This window comes from Bufo bufo, chromosome 1 (assembly GCF_905171765.1).
Source record: "Bufo bufo chromosome 1, aBufBuf1.1, whole genome shotgun sequence".
NCBI lineage: Eukaryota > Metazoa > Chordata > Amphibia > Anura > Bufonidae > Bufo > Bufo bufo.
Genome location: NC_053389.1, coordinates 737,471,674 through 737,486,885, shown reverse-complemented (window position 1 = coordinate 737,486,885; position 15,212 = coordinate 737,471,674). Strand labels below are relative to the sequence as shown.

The window sequence follows — 15,212 nt, the reverse complement described above, 5'->3', positions numbered from 1 at the left end:
TGTATCAGTACTATGGGAGACCGACTGTCGTATGCGATAGCTCCCCCAATCATCACACCAGCAGTTGGGGTAGTGATTCGCTGCACAGGAAAGGCAGAATTGAAGCTCTAACCATGAGGCCTCGATACTCCAACCTGCCCATTGTGGGATCCCAAACAGAACCTGGATTCATAGCTGAAGATGGGCACCGTGACACCAAATGTTCTTCTGCTAAACACCTGGACGTGGCCAGGGCAGAGACAGGGGTGTAATGAATGGGCCACCTGTGTCTGGATTGGGGAATAAAAAAACGTGGGAGCTGCCCGTGCTTGTCAGAAGACCAAATGATCCCCTGTGCTGGTATCTGTGTGAGCCGTCCTGAGCCTGCTGACTACATGTGCCCTCACAGTAACACTGCTCCCAACACCCCTTAATAGTTAGGTCAAAACAGCCTAGATGGTGTACATCAACATGACCTTCCTGCTTCTCAGTCCAATGATGTACCCCCTTCTCAAAGTCTGTCAACTGGGCAAAATGTCTTTGAGCACATTGTAGTAACATGTCTAGCACTTAATAATCTCTTACCAAGAGGTACACTACAGAAAGGTAGTCTCTGATAGCCTTTTTATAGGAAGCAAGTCCCAATGTCCAATCAGACACACCTGTAATCATTTCTAAATCTGCCTGAGACATAACTGCATGACGAGTTTTGCAGTAAACCAACATTTTTGTCTGGGAGTGGTATTGTCACTGCCTACGGTGTACGCCGTGACACTGTTGCCACGCTCGCTGTTGCCGGTGGCAACATATTGCTGTTTTGGCATGTTGTGGCAGTGTCACGAGTTTTGCTGTGTGTGCTGTGACTTGCTGACCACGCATGCTGTTGTCTGCGGCAACCTGTTGCCTTTTGCTTGTGTGTGCAATTCCCCTTTTAGGTAGTGTCTCCCTGCTGTGTGGTGTGTGTGGGGTTAATACACTGGCTGGAGCAAAGTGGTGAGTTGGGTGTGTGGTCTCAGGTCTCCTTATATACTTTGGCTTGGAGACTAAGATCAGTTTTGGTTTGTCTGTCTTGCATGAGAGATGTTTGATCTGTACTTGGATGAGATCTGAGGTCCGTCCAAGTTTGACATCAAGGTTATTAGCAATGTCATCTGCGATGTCCTATTGAGTGTTTCCTCCTTGTCTTCCTTCCCCTCCTGGTGTGGGTTTTAGTTGGAGGTTTGTTGTACGTCTTGTTTGTGGTTGCATGTCTGGGATGTTGTTGGTGTTTGTCCCTGCATGTGTGCAAGACGTCTCCCTTTGTGTGTGTTACCTCCGAAAGGGGGTCCCATTGGTTTCCCGGAGGGGTGAACCTAAAGATATATGCAGCCTTGCCTGGAGCCACCGTGCATCGGTGTCCGCATGGGGGTCCAGGTTGTTTTTGTGTCCTTCCATCTTTGCTGCGGCAGGTAAGTGTTTGATGTTCAGTTGTTGCACTGTGTTCTTAACTGCCGTGCAGTAGCTGCATTGTCTTTCTTAACACGTTTTTATGTTTTGAGATATTGTAGGTCCTCTCATCAATATTATTCTCTCTAAAGTCAATTTTTGGACCCTTTTTAAAATATACTTTTTATTATTTATTACTTTAAAATAAATGCCCGTAATTGGTGGCTTGATATCATACAGAGAATGCGGGCCTCCGGCCAGCTACTCTTTTTCTACAATAGCATCCGCCACACTTAAGACATACAAACAATCCACAGCTGTACAATGTGAATTGGAAGGTCATTGGTTAGTATAGCAGTTCTTTCCCTAATATACACTTCTTCTAACCTGTGCCCAGGACATTTGTGTGCACTTATGGTTGTGCTCCCAGCTCCTAACGTGACTGCCTCCTCCCAGGGTCGATTTGGCAGTGTCATACAGGGGAATTCTGTTCTTTAAAAATCTGCGCTCCTCAGGCCCTTCCGGCCCGTGGAACGCACGCCGCAACCTTACTTCCGGTTGGTGGATCGCAGACGTCACTTCCGGTTCTACGAATCCCTAGGACGCCGGCCTCTAGCAATTACTAAGAGTAACTGGAGACGATAACTCTCCTTAAAATAAGGCTCCATTCACACGTCCGCAAAATGTGTCCGCATCCGTTCCGCAACTTTGCGGAATGGGTGCGGACCCATTCATTCTCTATGGGGACGGAATGGATGCGGACAGCACACAGTGTGCTGTCTGCAGCCGCAATTGCGGAGCGCGGCCCTGATTTTGGGTCCGCAGCTCCGCAAAAAGATAGAGCATGTCCTATTCTTGTCCGCAGCTTGCGGACAAGAATAGGCATTTCTATGGGGGTGACGGGCTGGTGTGTTGCGGACCCGCAATTTGCGGGTCCGCAACACACCACGGACGTGTGAATGTAGCCTAAGGGCTATGCGGCGAACAGTTTAACCCCTGATATGCCTCCTACCAGGGGGTAGGGGTCCCCCAGTGACTACTGATGCTAAAATTCTATTTGTCCTTTTAATGATTAGGACATGAGGGAATCTGAAATCTTCAGATCCAGATTCATAACAAATCACAATCAAGACCCTGGTAACGTCACCTTGTATTCATTTGAGTGCTTCTCGCACTCATGACCGTTTTTTTGAACTGTCAATAATAAACTAAACAAAAGCTTTAGGGGCTTTTTTCTCTTTACAGGGTGATCCTTTTTGTTAGGAAATATTTCTAGTCTATTTTACTATCCAGATCCACAACATCCATCTAGAATATCATCCAATCCCACAGTTAGACCAGTTTCTCTTTTCCAGCTGTTGGGTTGGTATACAGACCACATTTACACTATTCAATGAAGCATGAGAAGGATAGTCTCTCATTTAAACCTAGGGGTGCTTGTGACTTGCATCTAAAAATCCATTCTGCCTCCCTTTTGGAGGATTTTTTTTTTATTCCAGTCTCACTGACCCTTTCTAGGGGACATGGGTACATACTCCAAAGCAGACTTTTTTTTTGTGGATCTGGATAGTAAAATAGACTAGAAATATTTCCAAACAAAAAAGATCACCCTGTAAAGAGAAAAAAGCCCCTAAAGCTTTAGTTTATTATTGACAGTTCAAAAAAATGGTCATGAGTGCGAGAAGCACTTAAATGAATACAAGGTGACGTTACCAGGGTCATGATTGTGATTTGTTATGAATCTGGATCTGAAGATTTCAGATTCCCTCATGTCCTAATCACTAAAAGGACACTGTTCTTTAAACAGAATTCCCCTGTATGACACTGCCATATCGACCCTGGGAGGAGGCAGTCACGTTAGGAGCTGGGAGCACAACCGTAAGTGCACACGAATGTCCTTGGATATCTGAGCAGAGAGCATGACCTTTGATTAAGGGTCTCTCTGTATACATTGGTACTTGCATTTAGTACATGTTTACTATATTTGTTGAATTGCAGGTAGCAGCCCCTACTATCAATATAGGAGCTAGCGGATCCCCAGCCCGCATCTGATGAGGTCTGTTGTACCACTATTGATTATGACATCTGCAATATTTATCTAAGACGACAAATAGGCAGTCACGAAAGGAGCTGGGAGTATTACCGCAGCAGCCCCTACTATCAAAATAGGAGCTAGCGGATACCCAGCCCGCATCTGACAAGGTCTGTTGTACCATCACTGATTATGACGTCTGTAATATGTATTTAAGACGACAAATGTAATAGTGTATATACGGTGATCATTAGTGATGTCGCGAACATAAAATTTTCAGTTCGCGAACAGCGAACGCGAGCTTCCGCAAATGTTCGCGAACTGGCGAACCGGGCGAACCGCCATAGACTTCAATAGACAGGCGAATTTTAAAACCCACAGGGACTCTTTCTGGCCACAATAGTGATGAGAAAGTTGTTTCAAGGGGTCTAACACCTGGACTGTGGCATGCCGGAGGGGGATCTATGGCAAAACTCCCATGGAAAATTACGTAGTGGACGCAGAGTCGGGTTTTAATCCATAAAGGGCATAAATCAACTAACATTCCTAAATTGTTTGGAATAACGTGCTTTAAAACATCCAGTGTGTGTATACGATCAGGTATGATGTTGGCACTGGCAGTGGGCACACTACAGTCAGTGGAAGAGGGCCTGACACACTGACTGGCAGCAGGCAAGCAACTGAATTTAGACTACTGTCTAAAAATTAAATGCCTTATTTATCGGCAAGCTACTGTGCCACCCGGTATCAGTGGTTGGCACTGGCAGTGGGCACACTACAGTCAGTGGAAGCGGGCCTGACACACACTGGCAGCAGGCAAGCAACTGAAATTACACTAAAGTGTAAAAATTAAATGCCTTATTTATCGGCAAGCTACTGTGCCACCCGGTATGAGTGGTTGGCACTGGCAGTGGGCACACTACAGTCAGTGGAAGAGGGCCTGACACACACTGGCAGCAGGCAAGCAACTGAATTTAGACTACTGTCTAAAAATTAAATGCCTTATTTATCGGCAAGCTACTGTGCCACCCGGTATCAGTGGTTGGCACTGGCAGTGGGCACACTACAGTCAGTGGAAGCGGGCCTGACACACACTGGCAGCAGGCAAGCAACTGAATTTAGACTACTGTCTAAAAATTAAATGCCTTATTTATCGGCAAGCTACTGTGCCACCCGGTATCAGTGGTTGGCACTGGCAGTGGGCACACTACAGTCAGTGGAAGCGGGCCTGACACACACTGGCAGCAGGCAAGCAACTGAAATTACACTAAAGTGTAAAAATTAAATGCCTTATTTATCGGCAAGCTACTGTGCCACCCGGTATGAGTGGTTGGCACTGGCAGTGGGCACACTACAGTCAGTGGAAGAGGGCCTGACACACACTGGCAGCAGGCAAGCAACTGAATTTAGACGACTGTCTAAAAATTAAATGCCTTATTTATCGGCAAGCTACTGTGCCACCCGGTATCAGTGGTTGGCACTGGCAGTGGGCACACTACAGTCAGTGGAAGCGGGCCTGACACACACTGGCAGCAGGCAAGCAACTGAATTTAGACTACTGTCTAAAAATTAAATGCCTTATTTATCGGCAAGCTACTGTGCCACCCGGTATCAGTGGTTGGCACTGGCAGTGGGCACACTACAGTCAGTTGAAGTCGGCCTGACACACACTAGCAGCAGGCAAGCAGCTGAAATTACACTAAAGTGTAAAAATTAAATGCCTTTTTTATGCAAAGTCCTGTGCCAGCCGGTATGAGTGGTGGGCACTGGCAGTGGGCACACTACAGTCAGTGGAAGTCAGCCTGACACACACTGGCAGGCAACTAACCTTAGATTAAAGTGTAAAAATTAAGTGCCTATTTTTTAAGCAAAGTCCTGTGCCACTCGGGATGACAGGGGTGGGCACTGGCAGTGGGCACACTACAGTCAGTTGAAGTCGGCCTGACACACACTGGCAGGCAACTAACCTTAGATTAAAGTGTAAAAATGAAGTGCCTTTTTTTTAAGCAAAGTCCTGTGCCACACGGGATGACAGGGGTGGGCACTGGCAGTGGGCACACTACAGTCAGTTGAAGTCGGCCTGACACACACTAGCAGCAGGCAAGCAGCTGAAATTACACTAAAGTGTAAAAATTAAATGCCTTTTTTATGCAAAGTCCTGTGCCAGCCGGTATGAGTGGTGGGCACTGGCAGTGGGCACACTACAGTCAGTGGAAGTCAGCCTGACACACACTGGCAGGCAACTAACCTTAGATTAAAGTGTAAAAATTAAGTGCCTTTTTTTAAGCAAAGTCCTGTGCCACACGGAATGACAGGGGTGAGCACTGGCAGTGGGCACACTACAGTCTGTGGGCCTGCAGCTCCTCACACAGGCAGGCCAGGCAACTGCAATATGTATATAAAGGAAAAAAAAAAAGCAGACTAATGTTGCAGCCCTAAAAAGGGCTTTTTGGGGTGCTGTCAGGACGCTGTCCTTACAGCAGAGATCAGATGAGTCTTTCAGGACTGGAGTGGACACTGAATTCACTAGCCTAGCTATCGATTTCCCAATTAAATCAGCAGCAGTTACAGTCTCCCTCCTCTCACTAAGACTGCAGCTTCAGAATGAATCTAAAATGGATGCTGTGCAGGAGGTGGGAGGGTCTGGGAGGGAGGGTATGCTGCTGATTGGCTGGAATGTGTCTGCTGACTGTGAGGTACAGGGTCAAAGTTTGCTCAATGATGATGTATAGGGGGCGGACCGAACATCGCATGTGTTCGCCCGGCAGAGGCGAACGCGAACAAGCTATGTTCGCCGGGAACTGTTCGCCGTCGGATAGTTCGGGCCATCTCTAGTGATCATATCATCCACCTGGACACTGCAATAAGTGTCATTGTATACATCACTGTATAGACACTAATTACTGGAACCGAGACCCCCTGAGGAGCCCTTGAGTGGGCGAAACGCGTTGGGGCATTGTATTGCATAACAATTATCTCTATTGTGGCAGTATCATATTTTTGTTAATTGTTTACCCTGCATTATCACTGTTAGGGTGTTACAGGGAAAGGAGAGAAGGTACGCGGACAGGTAACCCCACCATCAGGGGTGACCCCTGGGCACCGGTTAGAAGAAGTGTATATTAGGGAAAGAACTCCCATACTAACCAATGACCTTCCAATTCACATTGTACACTGTGTAAGTCTGTATTGTTTGTATGTCTTAAGTGTGGCGGATGCTATTGTAGAAAAAGAGAAGCTCGCCGGAGGCCCGCACTCTCTCTATGATATCAAGCCACCAATTAGGGGCATTTATTTTAAAGATAAATAATAAAAAGTATATTTTAAAAGGGTCCGTGCATTGTCGCTCCCTGTCAGCTACTGGGCCGCTGGAGACGCCTTTCATCCGTGGTGATGGATGAACAGGAGGTCTCTGCCCTGTCACGATGTTGAGGGCGGTGCAGGGATTCCTAGACTTCTAGGTTTGTGGGTATGAGCCCCCTTACCATTGAAGACGGCTCATACAGCCAGGAGACTAGGGCTATTTTAGGGAAGCTTTAGGAGGTGACCAGCTCCCTTTTCCCTGCCTATGGCCTAGTATATGGTGACATTATACGGTGGGGAGTTTCCCCCACTCCCCACCATGACAGGTATGTTTGTTTTGTCACTGAGTAGATATCCTCCTTATTTCTAGTGGGGTCATTTTGTACTCTTGTGGGTTTATGATTCTCCCTCCTGCCCCCCCAGATATGCAGAGATTCTATGGGAAGAAGGCAGCTCACAGGAACGAGATCCAGAAGCGACAGCACGAGCGGTACGTCCGGGCAGAAGAGGCCGGGGAACAGGTGAGTGCACCCGGGGGTGATATTCTATATTATCTGGTGAGTTAAAGGGGTATTCTCACCTTATGTCATGACATGTCCTTTTCCTTCAGCCCCCAGCTCCGCTGCTGGAACAGACCAGGAAGATTACCCAGAATGCATTGCTGAAGGCTTCCCCATATAACAGCTGCTGCCAGTGTCGGACTGGGGTGCCTAGGGCCCACCAGTGGAATTGATTTTGGGGGCGCACCCTAGAGCTGGAGATATAACTTGTTCATTTTTCAGTCTCGCCCACATGAATGTATGCATTTTAGCACACAATACAGTAACAGTATGCTAAACAGAACAGTATTGTGCACTGCACTATATCAAATAGTTTCTCTTTAAAGGGAGTCTGTCATCAGTTTCACCTTTTTAACCCTTCCCATAGCTTTCGAGCAGCATTACAGTTGATAAAAACGTTACCTTTTATAAGCAATCCTGGACTTATAAAACTGGCAAAAATCATCTTTGTAGCATATGCAAATGAGGGATCGCAAGTGCCCAGGGGCGGCGTTACCCTCGTAGGTGCCCAGGCAGCTCTGCCTTATCGTCGCTTCCCCCCCCCCCCGTCCAGTCTTTCCCTCTGCCCGCCCATCCTTTCCCTCTGCCCACCTATCTTCTTACTACTTCTTTCGCTGAGATCCCGCGCCTGCGCGCGGAGTCCATCGGCCGGCACATGCGCACTGCGATGTCCATTCCTAGGCACCTACGAGGTTGACGCCGCCCCTGGGCACTTGCGAGCCCTCATTTGCATATCCTACTAAGATGATTTTTGCCAGTTTTATAAGTCCACGATTGCTTATAAAGGTGATGTTTTTATCAACTGTAATGCTGCTCGAAAGCTATGGGAAGGGTTAAAAAGGTGAAACTGTGATGAGACTCCCTTTAAGCAACTCATTTAGTTGATAACTGTGTCTGTTATGTACAGTCAGTAGTTTGGACAGCAGTCACACATGGACATTCCATGTCCTAGATGAACCACCCAGTCCCCCAGCCTAAACAATATCCAAAGTGAAGGAAATGTTTCCTGCATATTCAAAAGGATAAGTTTATTGAAGTGCTGGCAGTAGTGCCCCGGCCTCCTCACAGCTCACCAAGCTCAGCGCCGTACATCCTATAGCGGCTGTGCTTGGTATCATGTTCAGCCCCTTTCACTTCTATGGGGCTGAGCTGCTCCTAGGCCACTTGATCAATGAACGTGACGTCACATGGCCCAGAAAAATCACAGAGAAGGGCACAGGGCTCACAGGAGCCCCGGTGCCTTCTCAAACAGCTGATCGGCAGTGGTCCCAGGTAGGACGCTACTGACGCCCTGGCTGCCATAGTCAGCTCCCTGCTGCTGTGTGTACTATGCATAGGGCAGCAGGGAGAGTGTGAAGTCCTATTCACCCTGATAGAGCTCTATGAGGGGGAATAGGACAAGGGATCCAGGTTCTAGCCCCTAAGGGGGAAATGGTTATTAAATAAAAAAAAACACCAAAATATGAAGTATAAATATTTAATCTTAGATATATAATGGCATCTCTTCATTTAACAGATTTGTGTAGGAATTTTATTTTTTTTCAAAAATGAAAATTCACAAAATATTGGTATAAATTATCGGCTATCGGCTCTAAAAAAAATCAATATCGGTCGATCCCTAGTCCCGGGTGTCAGACCCCCACCAATCAGATACTGATGACCTATCCATAGTCATATGTGACTGATATCAGCCGCTCCTCTTATAACGCTCTAGTACTGATATACCGTATTTTTCGCCCTATTAGACGCACCGGCCGATAAGACGCACCTAGGTTTTTGGGGAGGAAAATAAGAAAAATATATATTTTTAACCAAAAGGTGTGCTTTTGGTGGGTTTGGAACTACTGGTGGTCTGTGGATGGCACTATTACTGGGGATCTGTGAAGGACACTGTTATGGGGGGGATCTGTGAAGGACATTGTTATGGGGGGGATCTGTGAAGGACACTGTTATGGGGGGGATCTGTGAAGGACACTGTTATGGGGGGGGGATCTGTGAAGGACACTGTTATGGGGGGGATCTGTAAATGACGCACTGTTATGGGGGATCTGTGGATGATGCACTGTTATGGGGGGATCTGTGGATGGCGCACTGTTATGGGGGGATCTGTGGATGGCGCACTGTTATGGGGGGATCTGTGGATGGCGCACTGTTATGGGGGGATCTGTGGATGGCGCACTGTTATGGGGGGATCTGTGGATGGCGCACTGTTATGGGGGGATCTGTGGATGGCGCACTGTTATGGGGGGATCTGTGGATGGCGCACTGTTATGGGGGGATCTGTGGATGGCGCACTGTTATGGGGGGATCTGTGGATGGCGCACTGTTATGGGGGGATCTGTGGATGGCGCACTGTTATGGGGGGATCTGTGGATGGCGCACTGTTATGGGGGGGTCTGTGGATGGCGCACTGTTATGGGGGGATCTGTGGATGGCGCACTGTTATGGGGGGATCTGTGGATGGCGCACTGTTATGGGGGGATCTGTGGATGGCGCACTGTTATGGGGGGATCTGTGGATGGCGCACTGTTATGGGGGGCTCTGTGGATGGCGCACTGTTATGGGGGGATCTGTGGATGGCGCACTGTTATGGGGGGATCTGTGGATGGCGCACTGTTATGGGGGGATCTGTGGATGGCGCACTGTTATGGGGGGATCTGTGGATGGCGCACTGTTATGGGGGGATCTGTGGATGGCGCACTGTTATGGGGGGATCTGTGGATGGCGCACTGTTATGGGGGGATCTGTGGATGGCGCACTGTTATGGGGGGATCTGTGGATGGCGCACTGTTATGGGGGGATCTGTGGATGGCGCACTGTTATGGGGGGATCTGTGGATGGCGCACTGTTATGGGGGGATCTGTGGATGGCGCACTGTTATGGGGGGGATCTGTGGATGGCGCACTGTTATGGGGGGGATCTGTGGATGGCGCACTGTTATGGGGGGGATCTGTGGATGGCGCACTGTTATGGGGGGATCTGTGGATGGCGCACTGTTATGGGGGGATCTGTGGATGGCGCACTGTTATGGGGGGATCTGTGGATGGCGCACTGTTATGGGGGGATCTGTGGATGGCGCACTGTTATGGGGGGATCTGTGGATGGCGCACTGTTATGGGGGATCTGTGGATGGCGCACTGTTATGGGGGGGATCTGTGGATGGCGCACTGTTATGGGGGAGATCTGTGGATGGCGCACTGTTATGGGGGGATCTGTGGATGGCGCACTGTTATGGGGGGATCTGTGGATGGCGCACTGTTATGGGGGGATCTGTGGATGGCGCACTGTTATGGGGGGATCTGTGGATGGCGCACTGTTATGGGGGATCTGTGGATGGCGCACTGTTATGGGGGGGATCTGTGGATGGCGCACTGTTATGGGGGGGATCTGTGGATGGCGCACTGTTATGGGGGGGATCTGTGGATGGCGCACTGTTATGGGGGGATCTGTGGATGGCGCACTGTTAGGCCTCATGCACACGACCGTTGTTTTATTCTGTGTCCGTTGTTCAGTTTTTCGTGATTTTCTGCGGACCCATTGACTTTCAATGGGTTTGTTAAACTCGGCTAATGCACCGTTTGTCATCCGCGTCCGTGATCTGTTACAGTCCGTCAAAAAAATATAACCTGTCCTATTTTTTCCACGGAAAACGGTTTGCGGACCCATTCAAGTCAATGGGACTGTGAAAAAACGCGGAGGCACACAAGATTGTCACCCTCGTCCGTTTTTTTCCTATCATTTGCATGGCAAACTTGACTTAGACTTTTTTTTTACTTTCCTTCATGTCTGGTGGTCCTCCAAAAATAAAGGAAGACACACGGAAACGGATCACGGAACAACGGAACCCCATTTTGCGGAACGGAACACAGCGGTCGTGTGCATGAGGCCTTATGGGGGGTATGTGTGGATGACACTGTTATGGGGCGGGTCTGTGGATGGCACTGTTATGGAGGGGGATATGTGGGTGGGTGGCACTGTTATGGAGGGGGATATGTGGGTGGGTGGCACTGTTATGGAGGGGGATATGTGGGTGGGTGGCACTGTTATGGAGGGGGATATGTGGGTGGGTGGCACTGTTATGGAGGGGGATATGTGGGTGGGTGGCACTGTTATGGAGGGGGATATGTGGGTGGGTGGCACTGTTATATATGTGCCATCACAGACCCCCCACCCCATAACAGTGCCATCCACAGATCCCCCCCCCCCCCCTGCTCCAGTATACAAATATAAAATGCCTCATTCATTTAAAAGTGATTAAACATGCCCCCTTACTCCTAATATTACCGTACACCCTAACAGCTTCTGTACAACGCAGGCAGGCCGGGCGGCCAGCGCGTCACTCACTGACGTCACTTGCCTGCGCCGCCTGCTTCATTCATAAAGTAGGCGGCGCAGGCACGGGACATCAGGGAGTTATGCTGCCACCCGCCCTGCCTGCCTGCATTCTACAGAAGCTGTTAGGGTGTACGGTAATATTAAAAGTGTGGGGGGGGGGGGGCATGTTTAATCACTTTTAATTGAATGAGACATTTTATATTTAAATATTGCAGCACTGGAGCGGCGGGGCCGGAGCACAGTGACTGCACCGGCCCCGCCGCAATTGCGGGCCCCCAGCTCCTCCTCCCAGTCCTTTACCGCTCGCATATACATCGCAGCCTGCGATGTAAAAATGTCAGCATTCGACCCATAAGACGCAGGGGCATTTCCCCCCCCCCCATTTTTGGGGGGGAAAAAGTGCGTCTTATGGGGCGAAAAATACGGTAACCTCCAGAGACATTACATCATATGTGACTGATATCAGCCGCTCCTCTTATAACGCTCCAGTACTGATATAACCTCCAGAGCAGGGGCGTACATACAGGGGTCGCAGTTGCAACTGGGCCCGGCACTCCAGGGGGCCCGGCCGCCTGTGGACCCCTGGCCCCGCCCTGCAGTAGTGCTGTGCCTGCCTGTGTAAGAGCTGTTTCCCACGAGCGAGTCCATTGCGGGAATCACGCTCCGTGTGTGAGTGTGATCTTCCGCTCTGGACTTGCAGGAGCGCACGGCATTATCATGATTTATAATGCTGTGTGTCTTTGCATGGCCTTATTTCTGCAGAATCATAGCGACATAAAGCTGTCAGTATGATTCTGTGGAAAAAAGGCCATGCAGAGACACACAGCATTATAAATCATGATAATACCGTGCGCTCCTGCAAGTCCAGAGCGGAGGTTCACACTCACACACAGAGCGTGATTCCCGCAATGGACTCGCTCGTGTGAAACAGCCTTAACCCGGGTGGCGGACCCGGGGCCCGCCGCCCAGTGTTGCATTTCTGCGCTGTAGTGCCAGGCCAGGCCAGCCCTACCCTCCTTGAGTGAGAGTCTCCTCCCCCTTATTCTCCTCCCCGTGCGGGTTCAGCGGTGATGCGTGCCTAGTCATTTCCTGTTGGGCGGCTGCTCCGGACATGACGTTTCCCTAGGCTGCGCAGGCGCACAACGCCGAGACGCAGCAGGGAGAAGGCGCTTGAAAAGCTTTCGGGAGAGCGTGAAGAAGCCGGTGCCGGTCTGGAAGTGAAGATAAGATTTGTAGATTTATGGTCAGTGAGTTCAGAGTAGACTCAGAGTAGGGTCTGATGGGGGCTGGCTTTATAACTAGCTCTGCTATATTTCTGTAGCCTGCAACCTCTGACTGCCCAGTTGGGCTGAAACTACTACACCCAACATGTTCTGGCAGTAATAGTAAATGGATATTGGTGCAATTCTGAGCTACTAGTCTATATAATACATAATATTATATTGTATTATATAGACTAGTAGCTCAGAATTGCACCAATATCCATTTACTATTACTGCCAGAACATGTTGGGTGTAGTAGTTTCAGCCCAACTAGGCAGTCGGAGGTTGTAGGCTACAGAAATATAGCAGAGTTAGGCTGGGTTCACACGAGCGTGTCCGGATTAGGTCCGGATGCGTCCCGGTGTGTTGCGGCAAACCCGCGTGAGTAGGAATGCAATTGCAGTCAGTTTTGACTGCGATTGCGTTCTGATGTTCAGTTTTTATCGCGCGGGTGCAATGTTTTTTGCACGCGCGTGATAAAAAACCGACTGTGGTACCCAGACCCGAACCCGGACTTCTTCACAGAAGTTCGGGCTTGGGATCGGTGTTCTGTAGATTGTATTATTTTCCCTTATAACATGGTTATAAGGGAAAATAATAGCATTCTGAATACAGAATGCATAGTAGGTGATCAATTGAGGGTTAATTTTTATTTTATTTTTTTTAACTCCCCTCCTCCGCGTAGTTCCCGGTCTCTTCTTTACTTCTTTAATGATGAGCTGTCGGCTAAAGGAACTTTGGTGATGTCAGATCACATGCTCCAATCACATGGTCCATCACCACGGTGATGGACCATGTGATTGGAGCATGTGATCTGATGTCACCAAAGGTCCTTTAGCCGACAGCTCATCAGAAGAGACCGGGAACTACGCGATCAAGAGGAGAAGGTGAGTTAATTAGTTTTTTAACCCCTCCAGCGCTAGTTTACTATGCATTCTGTATTCAGAATGCTATTTTCCCTTATAACCATGTTATAAGGGAAAATAATAGTGACTAGACTGTCACCTAGCAACCATGCGTGAAAATCGCACCGCATCCGCACTTGCTTGCGGATGCTTGCGATTTTCACGCAACCCCATTCACTTCTATGGGGCCTGTGTTGCGTGAAAAACGCAGAATATAGAGCATGCTGCGATTTTCACTCAACGCACAAGTAATGCGTGAAAATCAACGCTCATCTGAACAGCCCCATTGAAATGAATGGGTCCGGATTCAGTGCGGGTGCAATGCGTTCACCTACCGCATTGCACCCGCGTGGAAATCTCGCCCGTGTGAACGCAGCCTTAAGCTACTTTCACACCTGCGTTTCTGGGTCCGCTTGTGAGATCTGTTTCAGGGCTCTCCCAAGCAGCCAAAAACAGAGCAGTTCAGCCCCAATGCATTGTGAATGGATAAGGATCCGCTCAGAATGCATCAGTTTGCCTCTGTTCAGCCTCCATTCCGCTCCGGAGGCGGACACCAAAACGCTGCTTGCAGCCAAACGGATCTGTTCTGAACGGATACAAGCATTTGCATTATAGGTGCGGATCCGTCTGTGCAGATTCGTTTTGGTGTCCGCCTGGCGATGCGGAGCCAAACAGATCCGTCCTGACTTACAATGTAAGTCAATGGGGACGGATCCGTTTTCACTGACACAATATGGTGCAATTGAAAACGGATCCGTCCCCCACTGACTTTTAGTGTAAGTCAAAACGGATCCGTTTGCATTATCATTTATTATTTTTTTTTTTTTTGTTCGTGGTAATGCAAACAGATCCATTCTGAACGGATACAAGCATATACCAGACGGATCCGCACCTAACGCAGGTGTGAAAGTAGCCTAACTCTGCTGCTGGTGGAGGGAGGTTGGGGGGGGTTCAGTTTTGCACCAGGGCCCCATGGATTGTGTGCACGCCACTGCTCCAGAGACATTACATATTATGTGGGGGTGAGGGGCTGGGAAAGTGTGAAATGCCACTGATGAGAGGGAAGAGGGGGACACTGGGAGACATAACTACTTGCTCTGTATAAAGTATGGGTGAGATAGTTGGTGGGCACTGGGCAAAGGTCTGTGAGGGGCTGGAACAGGGGGACACGATGTGCAGGGGCAGCAGCTTCAGGACTCTCCTAACTTCCCAGTTCCCTCCCACAGTAACTTACCCCAGTTCTGCTGTGGGGAGTAGTGGGACCAGAGAAGAGGACTGGACTTTATACTGGAGGGAGGCACAGTGACTCCGAGAGAGCAGCGTCTCCATTATCTCCTGCTGCTGCCTCGGCTCCTCTGGCTCCGCCCCCTCCTCACACATGATGGAATATCACACTGCAGAGAGGAGGGGG

General features: G+C 49.2%; 1 long non-coding RNA gene across 1 annotated transcript; it reads left to right on the top strand.

The window, feature by feature from the left end:
* The first annotated feature begins 3,242 nt into the window (after positions 1-3,242).
* On the top strand, positions 3,243-7,430 carry LOC120987188. The gene is made up of 3 exons (XR_005775949.1): positions 3,243-3,282; positions 7,163-7,260; positions 7,350-7,430. It is a non-coding gene; the product is annotated as an uncharacterized LOC120987188 (long non-coding RNA).
* The last annotated feature ends 7,782 nt before the right edge of the window (positions 7,431-15,212 follow it).